Here is a 20,128-nt window from a genome sequence, read left to right on the forward strand (position 1 = left end):
TCGACGCTGCTGCTCCCACTCAAAATGTGCCAACACGTCCACAAAACCAGTTTACCTCGTCACCAAAAATATGTGGTAACTTCTACTTTGAAAAAGGCACACTTGACAAATACATGCCTAAAGAAACCACTTTATCTCGAACGTCAAAACCGTCATGTATATACAGAGGTTTTCAGAACCCGTACAGCATGGCAGGAACACTATATACAAAACACACCGGAAGTAAAAAGAACGGAAGTAAAATCTCCCATTATCCTAATTAGCATTAGATTAGGTTATGAGAACATGCAGTCCTCTTTTATTGTCATTTAGTAATGCATGCATTAAGAAATGATACAATATTCCTCCGGTGTGATATCACAAAAACACAGGACAGACCAAGATTGAAAAACTAACAAGAACCACATAATTATAACATATAGTTACAACAGTGCAACAATACTATAACTTGATGAAGAACAGGCCATGGCACAGTAACAGAGTTCAAGGACTTTCAAATGTCCCACATCTCACGCACATGGGAGAAGGGAGAAAACTCTCCCTGCCATGCCCAACCACAGTCCGACTCTGAGTCGTCCGAAAGCTTCGAGCCTCCGAACAGCCCTCCAACACCGAGTACCGAGCACCATCTCTATCCAAACGATTCGACCTCAGTCTCGGTCACCAGCAGCAGGCAAAGCCAGGGATTTTGGGGCCTTCCCTCCGGAAGATTCTCAATCGCCCAGTAACAGCGGCAGCGAACCTGCGTTTCAGAAATTTCTCCAGATGTTCCTCTGTGCTTTCACGTCTGTCTCCATCAAATCAGAATTGTCCACGGCCCCTATTTAACAGAGACGATATCATTTCACCGGAGAGCTGCGTGCGCGTGTTGCGCTGCCATCTTCTCCTCCCGCCTTCTATTAACTTACTTTTAATAATGCTCACATTACAAGAATTTGAGCTACGCCCAGCCATACAGCCATGCATATAGAGAGAGTAGAGCAGTGGGCTAAGCACACACCCTTGCAGAGGGAGGTACATAGACCCAGGTTCTGTATCTTCTCAATCAGGATTGTGGGAATGATTGTGTTAAATTCTGAGCTATAGTCGATGAACAGCATCCTGACATAGGTGCTTGTATTGTCCAGGTGGTCTAAGGCCGTGCAAAGAAATTGAGATGGCATCTGCATGTGGCGATAGGCAAATTGCAATGGAATGCTCCTTTGTGCATAAACTCTTATGTAAGCCTTCTGTCTGAATTTGCCTATTTTTCATTTCCTAACCAGTGTTTTATCCAGCAGATGTACCATTTCTGGTGGAAATCTACTGACTCCAACAGAAAAGGTCCAAATAGTCGTTCAGGGTGACCTTCAGCGGCTCCAAGTAGTTCAATAGTAGACAACAACAGAATAAATGGGCTGACTGACAGTCAGGGGGCAGCAACAGAGTGATAGTGTCTATCTGAATGTCTGAGACACTTATGTGTGAAAATATTGGTAGGCACAGAAAACATCACCTTTATCAGGTGTAGTTGGAGAGTCAGTCAGTCAGTGGGCAATGAGACTCACCAGATGTGAGTCGTACGCAAAATTCAACCCCATGTATTTGTGTTGAGGTGCTGACTGGCCATTTCAGTCATCTTGATGAAGCTCCACTGCTTCCTGTACAATTGTGCAGATTTTTCCTACTAAATTAGTTCCTCTTGTTTTCAAAGTTATCAGATTCTGTTTGTTGTTAAGTAACATAAACATTTTCTGTATAATTTAGTCTTCCAAATCAGCAATTCATGACTGACTACCAGATTTCCACCTGAAAAAGATCAAAGTTTCAATTCCCAGTGCTATTTGCATTTTTCCCCCCCGGAGGCTAAATTTTAATCAATCCCAATTGAGTTTTAAATTGGTCCTGAGCCTCCTTCCAATTGCCCTGACGAGCAGAGCTATCAGTGTTTATTACAAGTTCAGTGACATGAATTATCCCAATAAACAGAGTGAGGAGAGCCGCGTGCTGCCCCAGCTGACATTATGAATTAGCTGGCAATTGGAAACATCTTGAGAATGTAATTGTTAAGAAAACAGAAAGTAATGCTTGGATTTCCAGCCTCTGCAGACCTTCTCTTGTTTGAGATTTAACATATGTACTGAATACTCAGTGTTGTAGTTTCTATAGTCTGGGAGGCTTGGATAAGTGCTTGCTCGACTTACATGTGAGTAAAGTGTTTCATTATTTGCTTATGAGTAAAGAGTTGCTATACTTACCCACAATCAGTATCTGCTGTCTCATATACTGAACCTGCCAATCTGCTTCTGTACAACACCAAGTGTCTGTGTAAAGGGTGCTATAGAAAAGAGTGTATTGTTCCAGTATATTTAGAACAGCTTGGAAGGTGCAAAGAGTTAATAGTGACTCAGCTGGGAATAAATTTCTGATGATGAGTCTTCAGCATGAAATATTAACTCTTTTTCTCACTTCATAGATTTTTTTCATGATCATTTGAGTATTTTTTTGGTATTTAATTTCAGACTTCTGGTAACCCCAGTATTTTGTTTTTATAGGGAATAAGATTAATGAACCAGCAGAGGTTCCCAAGATAGGAATGCTGGCTGGCTTTGCATAATTTAATGTTATTTCCCTGTAAGGCAAACCAGCAGATACAAAGATGCAGAATCCCAGAGAGATAATCCTTACACTCCATTGAATATCCATCCACATCTGAAATGTAGGTGCTAATTCTCCTAGTGGAATACTCACAGAAATGACACTGTCAGTAAGAAAGCCACCAGAGTTGTTTCTCTGGTTTTAACGCTAAATTCCTGCCAGAAGGCTTGGCGAGAAGAAGAACCCGCAGTATTCAGATACACTCTCGCATGGTTTTTGCCTTCATTATTTGTTTGCGCTATGTTGAAGTCAATTAGAAAGGATACGTTCTTTCATTGGTTTTGCCATGTGATCTCAGCTGGCACAGCTAAAGATGGGTGAGGAGAGGCAATTTTGAGGGAAATTTGTGGATGGCTGGGAACCTAAATCAGAGTCAAGTTTAATATCACCGGCACATCGCAAAATTTATTAACTTTGCGGCTGCAGTACCATGTAATATATGATAAGTACAGAAAAAAAGTGAATTATAGTAAGTATATATGTATGTTAAATAGTTAAAATAAGTAGTACCAAAACAGAATTTTTTTTTTAAAGTAAGTAGTGAGGTAGTGTTCATTCTGCTGAAGGGTTTCGGATAGAAACGTCAACTCTACTTTTTTCCATAGATGATGCCTGGCCTGCTGATTTCCACCAGTATTTTGTGTGTGTTTCATGGGTTCAATGTCCATTTAAAAATCAGATAGCAGAGGGGAACAGGCGATTCTTGAATTGAGTGTGTGCTTTCAGGCTCCTGTACCTCCTTCCTAATGGTAACAGTGAGAAGAAGGCATGTCCTGGGTGATGAATGACACCTTTCTGAGGCACTGCTCCTTGGAAACGTCCTATGGTGGCTGGAGCCCATGATGGAGTTGACAACTCTGCGGCTTACTACAATCCTGAGCAATAGTACCCCCTACCCCTTTTTTAGAAGGTGATGCAGCCAGTTAGAATGCTGCCCACAGTACAGCTGTAGAAGTTTTCAAATGGTTTAGACCATAAGGCAATAAAACCAGAAGGCATAGGAGGCATAGGAGCAGAATTAGGCCAGTTAGCCCATTGAGTCTGCTCTGCTGTTCTATCATGGCTGAACCTTCTCCCCCCCTGTCAGCCCTACTCCCTGGCCTTCTCCCCATAACCTTTGAGGCCATGTCCTATCAAGTTCTGCCTTAAATACACCCAACGACCTGACCTCCACAGCTGCATGTGGTAACTGTCACGTAACCGGCAACAATGAATATCAATCGAGACAGATTATATAAAAACAACCAAACACTTATTAAACACGGATAAACAATTTTAAAAAAAAGCTAAAACCTTAACCGGAAGTTAACCACCATGCAGCCGTTCAACAAATCGTCACTTGGCACTGGTTCTTAAAGCGTTAAATACGAAAACAGTTCTTAAAGCGGTAAAGTCAGATATAGTTCTTAAAATGGTGAATTTGAAAATCCAACAGATTTATACGTTCAATTGGGAGAGATTTCTCTGGAGAAGGATTTCTTCATAGACGCGACTTTCCTGTTGGCCCTGTCCAAAGGATTCACGATGCAGGAAATAAACAGTTTAAAACAACTGACCTTAAATTCTAGAGAGCACCTTGCATGAACTCTTTGTTCTTTTGGCAAGAGTTATCTTCGATGCAGGTCATTACTCCTTCAACGAAGACTCAATAAGGGCGATCCTTTGTTAAACTACCAAACGATACCGACTCCTCTCAATTCTTTGGGTCCTATACTTCGATAAAGTCTTCACTCTCCCGTACTACTGATGGAATAAGGTACATCATCATATCTAGCAAAAATTTCCAGTCCAGCACTATTGTACCTTGCAACAGACCATAACACTCTGTTTTAAAAATGAAATTGCGTCATAAAAACAAATACGCAACAGAAATAGAGACACATTAACGTTCCAGCTGGAAAACTAAAGACTTTTTTTAAAAAAAAAAACAACTAACTGCATCAAATGAGGTCTTCCCTCATATACCCGTGGTGCACATGTCATCACGTGATTTCACATTGGCGGGAAAATTACATCAGGTGACCTCCAAAAGACTATTACATCATTCTCCCCCCCCCAAAAAATCACAGATCTCCTTGAAGTATGTAACATAACAACTTCCACAAATTTGCCACCCTCTGGCTAAAGATCTGTTTTAAATGGATGCCCCTCTATCCTGAGGCTGTGCCCTCTTGTCCTAGACTTCCCCACCATGAGAAACATCCTTTCCACATCTACCTCTGTCTAGGCCTTTCGATATTCGAAAGTTTTCAATGAGATCTCCTCTCATCCTTCTGAATACCAGCGAGTACAGACCCAGAGCCATCATGCATTCTTCATATGACAACACTTTCATTCCCGGATTCATCCTTGTGAACCTCCTCTGGACCCTGTCCAATGCCAGCATATCTTTTCTAAGATGAGGAGCCCAAAACTATTTCCAATACTCAAGGTGAGGTCTCACCAGTGCCTTATAAAGCCTCAGCATCACATCCCTACTCTTGTATTCTAGACCTCTTTAAATGAATGCTAACATTGCATTTGCCTTCCTCACCTGCAAGTTAACCTTTAGGGTGTTTCTGCACAAGAACTCCCAAGTTCCTTTGCGTCTCAGATTTTTAGATATTCTCCCCATTTGGAAAATAGTCTGCACATTTATTTCTACTACCAAAGTGCATGACCATGCATTCTCCAACATTGCATTTCATTTGCCACTCTCTTGCCCATTCTCCTAATCTGTCTAAGTACTTCTGCAGCCTACCTGTTTCCTCATCTGCAAACTTGGCAAAAAAGCCATCTATTCCATTATCTAAATCAATGATATACAGCATTAAAAGAAGTGGTCCCAACTCTGATCCCTGCGGAACACCACTAGCCACTGGCAGCCAACCAGAAAAGGATCCTATTTGTCCCATTCGCAGCCTCCAACCAATCAGCCAATGCTCTAACCATGCCAGTATCTTTCCTGTAATACCATGGGCTCTTTACTTGGTAAGCAGCCTCATGTGTGGGACATTGTCAAAGGCCTTCTGAAAGAACAAAATCTCTACAATCTCTACCACTACCTCTTTCAGAACTCTAGGGTGCAGTTCATCTGGTCCGGGTGACTTATGCACCCTTGGGTCTTTCAGTTTTTTGAGCATCTTCTCCCTTGTATTAGTAACTGCACTCACTTCTCTTCCCTCACACCCTTCAACATCTGGCACACTGTTAGTGTCCTCCATAGTGAAGACTGATGCAAAATACTCATCTTCCAACTAATTTTTGTTTGCCATGTGTCCTCTGCTTTTACATTAGCTTTGACTTCCTTTGTCAGCCATAGTTGTACATTTTTGCTATTTGAGTATTTCTAATGTTTTTGGAATACACCTGTCCTGCACCTTCCTCATTTTTCCCAGAAATTCACACTTTTGCTGCTCTGCTGTCATCCCTGCCAGCATCTCCTTCGAATTTACATTGGCCAACTCCTCTCTCACACCACTGTTATTTCCCATACTCTGTTAAAGTACTGCTCTGTCAGACTTTACTTTCTCCCTATCAAATGTCAAGTTAATCACTGCCTCTAAGAGCCCTAACTGCCTCCAGTTCATTACATAATACCCAATCTAGTATAACTGATCCCCTAGCAGCCTCAACAAAAACTGTTCTAAAAAGCCATCTGGTAGGCATTCAACAAACTCACTCTCTTGAGATCCATTACTAACCTGATCTTCCCAATCAACCTGCATGTTGAAATCTCCCATGACTATCGTAACATTGCTGTCACATCCACGGATTTGGAAGCGCAGTAGATATGGCAATTGCGCTTGTGAATATGCACGTGTCAGCTGATTTTTATTTCATTGTGATAGTATTTAACTCCATACTGGTCTGCCCCTGTCTAATGGAAACACCACCATTTTGGTCGTTTTGGATCGATTTTCCAAGGCTGCCAACTTCATTGCCCTCCCCAAGCTCCCATCGGCTCGTGAGACTGCCACACTCATGGTTCAACGTGTGTTCAGGCTCCATGGTTTTCCTCAAGACGTAGTGTCTGATCGTGGACCACAGTTCACTTCCCGCTTTTAGAAGGCTTTCTGCTGTCTCTCGTCTGGCTTCCACCCCCAATCTAATGGCCAGACTGAGAGAGTGAGCCAGGAGTTGGAGCCAGCTCTGCGCTGTCTTGTCTCTTCCAACCCCATGTCCTGGAGCTCCCAATTGGTTTGGGCAGAGATTGCCCACAATAACCTCCAGTCATCCTCCACCGGTATGTCTCCCTTTGAATGCCAGAAGGGACTCCAGCCCCCGCTCTTCCCTGGTCAGGAGGTTGACACAGGAGTTGCTGCTGCTGAACGGCTGATCCAGCGCTACCAGCGCACCTGGAGACGAGCCAGGGCTTCCCTGCTGCACGCCCAGAAACAGCATTCCCGGCAGGCACATCGGCTCCGTTGAAAGGTAAGGCCATTCAAGTCAGGAGAGGAGGTCTGGTTGGCCTGAAAGTTGAGAACTGGAAATTGGCACCGCACTACGTGGGACCGTTGGTGGTGGAAAAGGCTGTCAACAAGGTGTCCTATAGATTGCATCTGCCAGCATCACTGAAGATCCACCCAGTATTCCATGTTTCCCAGCTCAAGCTGGTTATTACCTCTCCCCTGGCCCCAGTCACCCCACCTCCCCCTCCTCCCCGTCTGGTAGATGGTTCGTTCCCTTGTCTATACTGTGTGGCGTCTCCTGGCATCTCACAGGGTACATGGTAAGGTCCAGAAGAACATACTTGGATCCTGGCGAAGGACATCTTGGACAAGTCACTGATCTGGGACTTCCAGTGGACACTGGTCTCTGGCGCCTCAGGGGCTGAGCCTAGAGAAGGGGGTGGGGCCTGTCACATCCACGGATTTGGCAGCACAGGAGATATGGCAATTGCGCTTGTGAATATGCACGTGTCAGCTAATTATTATTTCATTGTGATAATATTTAACTCCATACTTGTTGTCATAGTACAACGTGTACTTGTCGAGACTTGGGCACAGCACAGCAACACTTCGCTGCCTGTTTGCATTCTGCCTTGCCTGAGATTGGACTGTTGAGTCAACTGACTCTGAAGACTAGCGGTATTCGTTTAATATTTAGTTGTTCTTTTCAGCCTCAGTGTAGGCTTCGTTTTTTTCCATTTGAGAGTTTTCATTAGTGGCCCTGGTTGGCCTAGCGTTTATTGTTTTCTTTCCCCTTTAACACTGTTCTCATTAAAGTCTGTGAACTGTCGACGCACTTCAGTGTCCCTCACTCTGCACTTGGGCCACATCGGAACTTAGTGACAATTGCCTTTCTGACACGCCTTTTCTACTTCTCTGTGTAAGCTGTGGTCCACATCCCAGCTATTTCTGGGAGGCCTGTATATAACTGCCATCAGCGTCCTTTTACCCTTGCAGTTTCTTAACTCAATTCACAAGGATTCAACACCTTCCAATCCAATGTCACATCTTACTACTGATTTGATGCCGTTTTTTCACAGCAGAGCCATGCCACCCCCTCTGCCCACCTTCCTAACCCTCTGATACAACGTGTAACCTTGGACATTCAGCTCCCAACTACAACCATCCTTCAACCATCATTCAGTGATGGCCACAACAATCTGTAAAAGTGCAACAAGATCATCCACCTTATTTCTTATACTCTGTGCATTGAGATATAACACTTACTGTATCTCTACCCTTTTTGACTCTGCATCCCTAATGCACTGATACTCACCATGCTGGCTGCAATTTTGTTCTATCATAGAACCATAGAACCCATAGAACACTACAGCACAGAAAACAGGTCATTCGGCCCTGCTAGTCTGTGTCGAAACATTATTCCGCTAGTCCCATTGACCTGCACCCAGTCCATAACCCTCCAGACCTCTCCCATCCATGTACCTATCCAATTTATTCTTAAAACTTAAGAGTGAGCCTGCATTTACTACATCAGATGGCAGCTTGTTCCACACTCCCACCAATCTCTGAGTGAAGAAGTTCCCCCTAATGTTCCCCCTAAACCTTTCCCCTTTCACCCTAAAGCCATGTCCTCTCGTATTTATCTCTCCTAATCTAAGTCAAAAGAGCCTACTCGCATTTACTCTGTCTATACCCCTCATAATTTTGTAAACCTCTATCAAATTCCCCCTCATTCTTCTACGCTCCAAGGAATGAAGTCCTAACCTGTTCAATCTTTCCCTGTAACTCAACTCATGAAGACCCGGCAACATCCTAATAACTCTTCTCTGCACTCTTTCAATCTTATTGATATCCTTCCTATAGTTAGGTGACCAGAACTGCACACAATACTCCAAATTTGGCCTCACCAATGTCTTATACAACCTCCCCATAATATCCCAACTCCTATACTCAATACTTTGTTTTATGAATGCCAGGATGCCAAAAGCCCTTTTTACAACCCTGTCTACCTGTGACGCCACTTTCAGGGAATTATGTATCTGAACTCCCAGATCCCTTTGTTCCCCCGCACTCCTCAGTGCCCTACCATTTACTGTGTATGTCCTACCCTGATTTGTCGTTCCACAATGCAACACCTCACCTGTCTGCATTAAATTCCATCTGCCATTTTCTGGTCCATTTTTCCAGTTGGTCCAGATCCCTCTGCAAGCTTTCAAAGCCTTCCTCGCTGTCCACAACGCCTCCAATCTTACAGTCATCAGCAAACTTGCGATTCCAATGTACCACATTATTATCTAGATCATTGATATAAACAACAAACAACAATGGTCCCAGCACAGATCCCTGAGGCACACCACTAATTACAGGCCTCCAGTCTGAGAAGCAATCATCCATTACCACTCTCTGTCTTCTCTCACACAGCTAGTTTCAAATCCGATTTACAACCTCTCCATGGATATCTAGTCTCTGAACCTTCTGAACTAACCTCCCATGTGGGACCTTGTCAAAGGCCTTACTAAAGTCCATGTAGACAACATCCACAGCCATTCCTTCAGCTACTTTGGTAACCTCCTCAAAAAGCTCTACAAGATTCGTTAAACACGATCTACCATGCACAAAGCCATGCTGACTACACTTAATCAGAGCTTGGCTGTCCGAATACTTGTATATCTGATCTCTCAGAACACCTTCCAATAATCTACCTACTACTGATGTCAGGCTTACCAGCCTGTAATTACCTGGCTTACTTTTGGCACCTTTTTTAAACAATGGAACAGGGTGAGCTACCCTCCAATCCTCCGGCACCATACCTGTGGCTAAGGACATTTTAAATATTTCTGCCAGGGCCCCTGCAATTTCTACACTAGTCTCTCTCAAGGTCCAAGGAAATATCATGTCAGCCCGGGGGATTTATCTACCTTTATTCGCTGTAAGGCAGCAAGCACCTCCTCCTCTTTAATCTCTATGTTCCATGACACTACTGCTTGTTTCCCTTCCTTCCATATACGCTATGCCAGTTTCCTGAGTAAATACTGATGCAAAAAAATTGTTTAAGATCTCCCCCATCTCATGAGGCTCCACACATAGACGACCACACTGACCTTCTAGGAAACAAATTTTGTCCCTTACTATCCTTTTACTCTTAATATACTTGTAGAAACCCTTCGGTTTATCTGCCAACCTCATGTCTTCTTGCCTTCCTGATTTCCTCCTTTAGTATTTTCTTACATTTTCTATTCTCTTCAAGTACCTCATTTGTTCCTTGTTGCCTATACCTGCTAGACACCTCTCTCTTTTTCTTAACCAGATCGCCAATATCCCTTGAAAACCAAGGTTCCCTGTGCCTGTTAACTTTGCCTTTAATCCTGGCAGGAACATGCAAACTCTGCACTCTCAAAATTTTGCCTTTGAATGCCTTCCACATACTGAACACATCCTTGGCAGAAAACAACTTATCCCAATCCACTCTTCCTAGATCCTTTCTCATTTCCACAAATTGGCCCTTCTCCAATTTAGAACCTCAACTCGAGGACCAGACCTATCCTTATCCATAATTAACTTGAAACTAATGACATTATAGTCACTGGACCCAAAACGTTTACTCACACATACTTCTGTCACCTAACCTGTCTGGTTCCCTAATTGGAGATCAAGTATTGCATCTGCTCTCATAAGTACCTTTATATATTGATTTAGAAAACTTTCCTGAACACAGTTGACAAACTCCATGCCATCTAACCCTTTCACAGTGTGGGAGTCCCAGTCAATATGTGGAAGGTTAAAATCCCCTACTATCTCAACTTCCTGTTTCTTACATCGGTCTGATATCTCTCTACAGATTTGCTCCTCCAATTCTCTCTGACTATTGGGCGGTCTATAATAAAACCCTGTTAATGTGGTCACCCCTTTCCTGTTCCTCAGCTCCACCCATATAGCCTCTGTAGACAAACTCTCCGGGCTGTCCTGTCTACGCACAGCTGTGAAATTTTCCCTGACTAGTAATGCCACTCCTCCCCCTTTCATCCCTCCCCCTCTGTAACGTCTGAAACAACGGAACCCTGGAACATTAAGCTGCCAGTCCTGCTCCTCCTGCAACCAAGTCTCACTAATAGCAATAATGTCGTAATCCCACGTGTCAATCCAGCCCTAAGCTCACCTGCCTTACCTACAATACTCCTTGCATTTTAGTAGATGCACCTGAGAACATTTCTATCACGTACACTTCTATCATCTGCCTGCCCTTCCTGACAGTCTGACTGCATGCTATCTTTGCTTTTTTTTTACCATCTGTCCAATCCTGAGTCCATTCACTCCGATTCTCACCCCCTTGCTAAATTAGTTTAAACCCTCCCAACAGCTCTTACAAACCAGTCCAGGGTTCAGGTGCAAACCCGTCACTTTTGAACAGGTCATACCTCCCCGCAAAGAGATCCCAATGATCCGAGGACCTGAAGCCCTGTCCCCTGCACCAGCTTCTCAGCCACGCATTAATTTACCAAATCATCCTGTTTCTACCCTCACTGGCATGTGACTCAGGCAGCAATCCAGAAATTACTACCCTGGAGGTTCTACTTCTCAGCTTTCTACCTAGCTCTCAAAATTCTCTTTTCAGGATCTCTTTGCTGTTTCTTCCTGAAGTGAGGTCAGCTGAGAAGATCATTGGGGTCTCTCTTCCCATCATTAGAGACATTTACACCACACGCGGCATCTGTAAAGCAAACAGCATTATGAAGGACCCCACGCACCCCTCATACAAACTCTTCTCCCTCCTGCCACCTGGCAAAAGGCACTGAAGTATTCGAGCTCTCACGACCAGACTATGTAACAGTTTCTTCCCCCCAAGTCATCAGACTCCTCAATACCCAGAGCCTGGACTGACACCAACCTACTGCCCTCTACTGTGCCTATTGTCTTGTGTATTATTTATTGTAATGCCTGCACTGTTTTGTGCACTTTATGCAGTCCTGGGTAGGTCTGTAGTCTAGTGTAGTTTTGTGTTGTTTTACGTAGTTCAGTGTAGTTTCTGTATTGTTCATGTAGCACCATGGTCCTGAAAAACGTTGTCTCATTTTTACTGTGTACTGTACCAGCAGTTATGGTCGAAATGACAATAAAAAGTGACTTGACTTGACGTGACTATGTCATTGGTACCAATATGTACCAGGAGATCTGACTGCTCCACCTCCCTCTCCAAAATGCTGTGGATGTGAACTGAGACGTCCCCGACACTGACAGCTGGGAGGCAACATACCATTTAGGTGTCACGTTCACGTCCACAGAATCTCCTGTCTGTTCCCCTAACTATTGAGTCTGCTATCACTACCGCTCCCCTCTTCTCCCTCTTTCCCTTCTGCACCCATGCTCAGTGCCAGTAACCTGTTCTGTTTGGCCTTCCCCTGGGATGTCATCCCCCCCCAACAGTATCCATAACGGTAATTAGGTGACAAACCAAATCTCCTCAAACTCCTAATGTAATATACCACTGTCTGGCCTTCTTTATAGCCGCATCGATCTGTTGGGACCAGTCTAGGCCCTCAGAGATATTAGTAAGTAGTTCATTTTGATTTAGTTAACACATCTACAATCTTATCATAAATTGTAATCTGAAAAATGTTACCCATTGTCTTCATAATCCAAATGATCAAAACTTTCACTTTTTCATAGTGAAATACTTTGCCTCAGCAAGGGCCTGGACCCACTGCAATTTGCCTATGGCCACAATAGGTCAACGGCAGACACAATCTCAATGGCTCTTCACACGTCTTTAAACATAGAAAATATAGAAACATAGAAAATAGGTGCAGGAGTAGGCCATTTGGCCCTTCGAGCCTGCACCGCCATTTATTATGATCATGGCTGATCATCCAACTCAGAACCCCGCCCCAGCCTTCCCTCCATACCCCCTGATCCCCGTAGCCACAAAGGCCATATCTAACTTCCTCTTAAATATAGTCAATGAACTGGCCTCAACTGTTTCCTGTGGCAGAGAATTCCACAGATTCACCACTCTCTGTGTGAAGAAGTTTTTCCTAATCTCGGTCCTAAAAGGCTTCCCCTTTATCCTCAAACTGTGACCCCTCGTTCTGGACTTCCCCAACATCGGGAACAATCTTCCTGCATCTAGCCTGTCCAATCCCTTTAGGATTTTATACGTTTCAATCAGATCCCCTCTCAATCTTCTAAATTCCAACGAGTACAAGCCCAGTTCATCCAGTCTTTCTTCATATGAAAGTCCTGCCATCCCAGGAATCAATCTGGTGAACCTTCTTTGTACTCCCTCTATGGCAGGGATGTCTTTCCTCAGATTAGGGGACCAAAACTGCACACAATACTCCAGGTGTGGTCTCACCAAGGCCTTGTACAACTGCAGTAGTACCTCCCTGCTCCTGTACTCGAATCCTCTCGCTATAAATGCCAGCATACCATTCGCCTTTTTCACCGCCTGCTGTACCTGCATGCCCACTTTCAATGACTGGTGTATAATGACACCCAGGTCTCGTTGCACCTCCCCTTTTCCTAATCGGCCACCATTCAGATAATAATCTGTTTTCCTATTTTTGCCACCAAAGTGGATAACTTCACATTTATCCACATTAAATTGCATCTGCCATGAATTTGCCCACTCACCCAACCTATCCAAGTCACCCTGCATCCTCTTAGCATCCTCCTCACAGCTAACACTGCCACCCAGCTTCCTGTCATCCGCAAACTTGGAGATGCTGCATTTAATTCCCTCATCCAAGTCATTAATATATATTGTAAACAACTGGGGTCCCAGCACTGAGCCTTGCGGTACCCCACTAGTCACCGCCTGCCATTCTGAAAAGGTCCCGTTTATTCCCACTCTTTGCTTCCTGTCTGCTAACCAATTCTCCATCCACATCAATACCTTACCCCCAATACCGTGTGCTTTAAGTTTGCACACTAATCTCCTGTGTGGGACCTTGTCAAAGGCCTTTTGAAAATCCAAATATACGACATCCACTGGTTCTCCCCTATCCACTCTACTAGTTACATCCTCAAAAAATTCTATGAGATTCGTCAGACATGATTTTCCTTTCACAAATCCATGCTGACTTTGTCCGATGATTTCACCGCTTTCCAAATGTGTTGTTATCACATCTTTGATAACTGACTCCAGCAGTTTCCCCACCACCGACGTTAGGCTAACCGGTCTATAATTCCCTGGTTTCTCTCTCCCTCCTTTTTTAAAAAGTGGGGTTACATTAGCCACCCTCCAATCCTCAGGAACTGGTCCAGAATCTAAGGAGTTTTGAAAAATTATCACTAATGCATCCACTATTTCTTGGGCTACTTCCTTAAGCACCCTGGGATGCAGACCATCTGGCCCTGGGGATTTATCTGCCTTCAATCCCTTCAATTTACCTAACACCACTTCCCTACTAACATGTATTTCGCTCAGTTCCTCCATCTCACTGGACCCTCTGTTCCCTACTATTTCTGGAAGATTATTTATGTCCTCCTTAGTGAAGACAGAACCAAAGTAATTATTCAATTGGTCTGCCATGTCCTTGCTCCCCATAATCAATTCACCTGTTTCTGTCTGTAGGGGACCTACATTTGTCTTTACCAGTCTTTTCCTTTTTACATATCTATAAAAGCTTTTACAGTCAGTTTTTATGTTCCCTGCCAGTTTTCTGTCATAATCTTTTTTCCCCTTCCTAATTTAGACCACCCGGACAACACAAACACCTATGTCAGGATGCTGTTCATCGACTATAGCTCAGCACTTAATACCATCATTCCCACAATCCTGATTGGGAAGTCGCAGAACCTGGGCCTCTGTACCTCCCTCTGCAATTGGATCCTCGACTTCCTAATTGGAAGACCACAATCTGTGCGGATTGGTGATAACATATCCTCCTCGCTGACAATCAACACTGGTGCACCTCAGGGGTGTGTGCTTAGCCCACTGCTCTACTCTCTATATACACATGACTGTGTGGCTAGGCATAGCTCAAATACCTTCTATAAATTTCCTGACAATACAACCATTGTTGATAAAACCTCAGGTGGTGACGAGAGGGTGTACAGGAGTGAGATATGCCACCTAGTAGAGTGGTGTTGCAGCAACAACCTGGCACTCAATGTCAGTAAGACAGAAGAGCTGATTGTGGACTTCCAGAAGGGTAAGACGAAGGAACATATACTAATCCTCATAGAGAGATCAGAAGTGGAGAGAGTGAGCAGTTTCAAGTTCCTGGGTGGCAAGATCTCTGAAGATCTAACCTGGTCCCAACATATCGATGTAGTTAAATGTAGTTATCTCTTCATTAGGAGTTTGAAGAGATTTGGCATGTCAACAAATACACTCAAAGACTTCTATAGTTGTACTGTGGAGAGCATTCTGACAGGCTGCTTCACTGTCTGGTATGGAGGGGCTACTGCCCAGGACCGAAAGAAGCTGCAGAAGGTTGTAAATCTAGTCAGCTCCATCTTGGGTACTAGCCTACAAAGTACCCAGGACATCTTCAGGGAGCGGTGTCTCAGAAAGGCAGCGTCCATTATTAAGGACCTCCAGCATCCAGGGCATGCCCTTTTCTCACTGTTACCCTCAGGTAGGAGATACAGAAGCCTGAAGGCACACACTCAGTGATTCAGGAACAGCTTCTTCCTCTCTGCTATGCGATTCCTAAATGGACATTGAACTCTTTGACATTACCTCACTTTTTTAATATACAGTATTTCTGTTTTGCATGTTTTTTAATCTGTTCAATATATGTATACTTTAATTGATTTATTTTTTTTCTTCCATATTATGTACTATATTGAACTACTACTGCTAAGTTAACAAATTTCACGTCACATGCCAGTGATAATAAACCTGATTCTGATTATTTAAATTCACACATATTGCATATATTTATATGGCTTTGTATCAAGGGACTTAAATTACCAGAAATCATTCTGCACGATGGTAGAACATCCAGGCCATGCTCTCTTCTCGCTGCTGCCATCAGGAAGAAGGTACAGAAGCCTCAAGACCCGCAGGTTCAGGAACAGTTATTATTCATCAACCATCCGGCTCTTGAACCAGTGGGGATAACTTCATTCAACTTCACTTGTCCCATCACTGAACTTTTCCCACAACCTATGGACTCACTTCAGGGACTTTTCATCTCATGTGCTCAGCACTTATTGCTTATTTATCATTATTTCTTCTTTTATCCCTTTGGTTTAGTACTTGCACAGTTTCCTGCTTTTTGTGCACAGTTGTCCCAGATGTGTGCAGCCTGTCATTGATTCTTTTGTGTTTCTTGTATTTATATGATTGCCCTCAAGAAAATGAATCTCAGGGTTATATATGGTGAAATATATGTACTTTGATAATAAATTTATTTTGAACTTTGAACTAATGATTGTGACAATTGAAGTTTTGTGAACGACCTTGGAAAAATTATCTGTTAGTGCCACCTTGTGGTATAAAGTGGTTCTACAGATAGATTTTCACACACACTGGGACATTTCCTTCGTCATAAAATCAGAATCAGGTTTAATATCACCGATCTTGCTGAAGGATCTCAGCCTGAAAAGTCAACTATTTTTTTCCATAGATGCTGCCTGGCCTGTTGAGTTCTTCCAGCATTTTGTGTGTGTTACTATAATAATGTATGACCCGGGTGATGGGGGGTCCTTAATGATAGTCATAGTCTTTTTAAGGCACCGTCCTTGAAGTTGTCCTGGATGCTACGGAGGCTAGAACCTATAATAGAGCTGACTAATTTTACAACTCTGCAGCTTATTTCAATCCTGTGCAGTAACCCAACCCCCAACATACAAGACAGTGATCCAGCCATTTAGAACGCACATCGGTAGAAATGTTTCGGTGGGTCACACTACAGGTTTGCAGCTCTAGTAACCAGGATCTGCTGATGAATCAGATTCAGATATAATATCACTGGCATATGTCGTGAAATTTGTTCCTGAATCATCGAGGGTGCGCCTTCAGGTTTCTGTATCTCCTCCCTAATAGTAGCAATCAGGAAAAGTACGAACTAATATGCTTCCACCTGCTTGCATTTACCTTGGCAGGGAGAGGCCTCAATTAACATGCAGTCTATCTCTGCACACTGCTCAAAGCAGATAATATTCATTATCGAAATCGAGTTTGCTTAAATAATATCTCTGGCTGAAATTAATATATTTCAGATTGTTGTAAAAACAGTTAGTATTGAACACCTTGTAAAAAGTGGCTGTACAATTAGGTGTCCGTAGCTAGGCACACAGTAAGAAAATTTCCTTGGTAATAAAATTACCAGGAAAAATATCAACTAATATGCTTCCACCTGCTTGCATTTACCTTGTCAGGGAGAGGCCTCAATTAACATGCAGTCTGTCTCTACACACTGCTCAAAACAGACAATATCCATTATCAAAATCGAGTTTACTCAAATAATATCTCTGGCTGAAATTAATGTTTTAGATTGCCGTAAAAATGTGTTACCATTGATTTTTTTTGGTGCTCTGGTGCCTGAAAAAAACCTTTTAATTGTTTTATTCACCACAGCTGAAAGTCAGACAATGCTTGAAGAACAAAAGGCTGTGTTCTGAGTACAAGAAGGCAGGGCAGCAGCAAACGGGTTTCATAGAAGATAAATAATCTACCTGATTTTTACTGAGGCATTGATTCAAAATTTATTTTGGTTTTTGCCTCACGTCACCAGCATTTTAGTTCTTTCTCATTTGTTGTCAATACTCCTAATAGTATGTCAAGAGGAAATAATACTGCTGACTCCAGATGTAGATGTCAAGTAGATGAATCTAACTTGAAACCAAAACATACGCTACTTGAAACAGAAACTGCCTTTGACAACATCTTATATTTGCCACTCAATTTGTAAAAGAAAATACACCTCCACCCCCACTTACATCAGAGGTCACCAAAAGATAAGAATGTGATGGTTTTGGTAACCATTTAAAATAATGTGTGTAACATATGTGGCTTATAAAGTAATGGATGTGCGCCCCTTTGAAAGTTGTAGAATTTCACCGAAGGGTCTCCAGAGATTGATGCAAATGTGTCATTGTTGTTCACAATAGAACCAGTCTGCTTGTCTTGGAATAATCATGTGCAAGATAATAAGAAATAAAAATAGGAAGAGGTCAACAAACTCCTCACTTCTGGTCTGCGATTCATGGTGAATCAGTTTCCAGAATGCCACAATGTAGCAAAAGTGAGAAACGAGCCAGTGTTTAGCCATTGTTAGAGCGGACTTGGAGCCAGTTTGAAAGCGGCAGAGTCAAGTCGAGGTGAGGCTGAGTCGAGGTGATGGGGCCTGGGTCTTGAGCAAGGATCGAGCCACTGTGTGGCCAGGTTAAGCTTGGGCCTAATTGCAAAGGCCAGGTACGGGTTGGTTCAAAGTGGTGGGACCTGGGCCCGAGAGCGTACCGAAGCAACAGGGCCCAGGTCAAAGGGCAAGTACCGAGCCGAGGTTTGGCCAGTTTAAGCGCTGGGCCAGATTGAAAAGGACAGAGTATTGGGACCGGAGGTGAGGAACCGGCCAGTGTTCAGCTCACTGCTTAGCGAGGTTTTCTCATCTCTGACCAAACTGAGGCTGTGGCCTGCAACTAAAAGGCTCCTGGACTGGCTGCAGTAATGACTGTCTTCGTGGCTGTGAACTCACTTTCATGAACTTTAGTTCTGAACTTATTTGCTTTTTATTTGCACAATTTATTCTTTGCACGTTGTTTGTTTGACAGTCTGCTTTTTTAATGGATTCTATCGGGATTCTTTGTTTTGTGGATGCCTGCAAGAAGACAAGTCTCAAGATTTAATACAGTATACATACTTAAAGATACTTTGAAATCTATCCCGCTCTCTTGAATGTATTTATGGAGTCTGCCTCTGAAATACTTTTGTATCTCATTTCAACCAGGGATATCTAATTCCTTATTTTGAAACAGAAACATTGGTTTTCAACTATTAATTGGGGGAAACCTCATCCTTGCAACCACCAAGCAAACCTTTGGCAGAATTTTGTTGGATTCATTGAAAAATGATGTTTGTTTCTTGGAAAGGTCTTCCATTTAATAAATATTTTTGAGCTTTAGTTGAGGCTGTCCTTTGCTGGTTCAGTGAATGAACGATGGAAAGTACTGAACAAGTAAAGAAGCCCAGACAGCTGATCTCCAGGTAATTAGGTGGAGGTAAAATTTACTCTCTCTATTCAACTTCTTGTGCCAGGTAGATGAGACCAGATGAAAGTTCGATTGTTCTTATATTATTTGTCCCTAGAGGAGCCAATGATATTGTGAGGGCCTCCACTGGTTGGGGTCCGCCATGAATGTTATATGAGGCTTATCATATGAGGAACATTTAATGGCTCTGGGCCTATACTCAGTGGAATTCAGAAAAGAGGAGGTGGATCTCATTGAAACCTAGCAAATGCTGGAAGGTCTCAGTAGAGTGGATGTGGAGAGGCTGTTTCCTATGGTGGAGGATTCTAGGACCAGAGGGCATAGCCTCAAAATAGAGGGACATCCATTTAAATTGGAGATGAGGAGCCAGAGAGTGGTGACTGTATAGAAGTCATCACCACAGGTGTCTGTGGAGGCCAACTCGTTGGATGTATTTGAGGTAGAGGTTGATAGATTTTTGATTCGTCAGGGAATGAAGGGTTATAGGGAGAAAGCAGGAAGTTGGGACTGAGAGGGAAATGGATCAGCAATGATGAAATGATGGAGCAGACTTGATGGGTCAAATGGCCTAATTCTGCTCCTATATCTAATGGTTTTATGGTCTTCTCCCCGTAACCTTAAAGCCCTGACCAGTCAAGAATCCAGCAACTTCTCCTTAGAGATACAGTGCATAAAGACTTGACTTTCACAGCTGCCTGTGGCAAAGAATTCCACAGATTCACCACTCTCTAGCTAAAGAAATTCCTCCTCATCTCTTTCTAAGTGGATGCCCCTTTATTCTGAGGCTGTGTCCTCTGGTCCTAGACTCTCCCACCACAGGATACATCCTCTGCACATCCACTCTATCATGGCCTTTCACCTTTCAGTAGGTTTCTATTCTAATTCATTCTTCTGAATTCCAATGAATACAGGCCCCGAGCCATCATAAATGCTCTTCATAG

This window comes from Mobula birostris, chromosome 6 (assembly GCF_030028105.1).
Source record: "Mobula birostris isolate sMobBir1 chromosome 6, sMobBir1.hap1, whole genome shotgun sequence".
NCBI lineage: Eukaryota > Metazoa > Chordata > Chondrichthyes > Myliobatiformes > Myliobatidae > Mobula > Mobula birostris.